We start from the raw sequence: 1,222 nt of genomic DNA, 5'->3' as shown, positions 1-1,222 counted from the left end.
AAATGATATGAAAGTGTTAATTGCACACATCATAAATTGATATTATTAGTTACGTGAAAAAAACGTTATTAAATCCATTAGGATGGAGAGTGTGAGGCCACCACTTTTTTTTTAAAAACTATTTTATCGCCGGGACTGGTAAGTAAAAGAAAGCTATTTCTTGTGGGTCTGACGATCCTTTTAAAATCAGGCCTTTGGCTATGTATTTTTTGCTTTCTAGAAAAACCTTACAAAAATCTAGTAGAAAAGTTTAGTTTTTTTAATTTTTATATGTAGCCAATCTAAATTTATATATTTTTAAATGGCTTAATAAATGGCACATCTAATAAATATGCATAGCATAAAAAACAAAGGAAAAGAGTAATCTGCAAACTAATGGGACTGGGACCACACATTATAGAGGTTTTCCAGGCAATGCACATACAAATACTTATAACAGACCTCAGATAGAATTGACACATAAATTGTTTCCTGATAATAAAGCTGTTTGAAATTGTGTCTTCATAACCATTGCCTGTTTACACAAAACGTTGACAAATTTGTTTACAACTTAAAAAGTAGATGAGGATACTGAGGAACAGCCAAACCTTTTTTTGTTATCAAGAATATGTTTATTTTGGGATGTAATAAAAAAATTATAATCCAAAAGTTAGGAGCCAGACGTAGAATTTTAGGAGCCGTTTGTCAAGCCCTGACTGTTAATATACATATGCTATGCAATAGTATAAATAATATACACATTCACTGTAAACATAAAGCTACATACTTTTACATCCATGTGTGAGCTGATTGTATAAATGTAAAGGGACATGGCATCCATATTTAAAAATATTCTTAGATTATCATATTTACTTTGTTCTCTTGGTATTCTGTTGAAAAGCGGGTATGTAGGTTGTGGTACCTTGGTATTCTCTTCAATAAGGAATACCAAAAGAATGAAGTAAATACTAAAAGAATTAAGTAAATTTCATGTCCCTTTAACTCTGCTAATACAGGGCCAGATTATGAGTGGCTCGTTAAACCCCTTTTCGCTCACGAGTAACTGTTATTGCGGGTGTTTGCATGCGTCGGGTTTACCGCTCGTATTAAGTTGAAAGTAAACGTGATTGCTTGAGAGCTCTGGTTAACTGTTCCGCAAAACAAAAAAGTGTCACAAAAAACATAAAAAATGCATTACAAACTACAGTTACACTTATAATAACACTGTATAATAAAAAATATT

The 1,222-nt window shown here is 31.8% G+C and overlaps 1 protein-coding gene across 1 annotated transcript in view; it reads right to left on the bottom strand.

Annotated features, from left to right (window-relative positions):
• Positions 1-588: 588 nt before the first annotated feature.
• The window catches only part of ARHGAP30 (Rho GTPase activating protein 30), a 209,171-nt gene continuing 208,537 nt past the window's right edge, over positions 589-1,222 (bottom strand). Inside the window, exon 12 of the mRNA XM_053703002.1 lies at positions 589-1,222. This exon is cut by the window's right edge and continues 2,965 nt beyond it. The gene's annotated coding sequence lies outside the window, so the exon portion shown is untranslated.

Source organism: Bombina bombina, chromosome 1, assembly GCF_027579735.1.
Source record: "Bombina bombina isolate aBomBom1 chromosome 1, aBomBom1.pri, whole genome shotgun sequence".
NCBI lineage: Eukaryota > Metazoa > Chordata > Amphibia > Anura > Bombinatoridae > Bombina > Bombina bombina.
The sequence above is the reverse complement of the archived record's forward strand: the minus strand, read 5'-3'. Positions and strand labels throughout refer to the sequence as shown.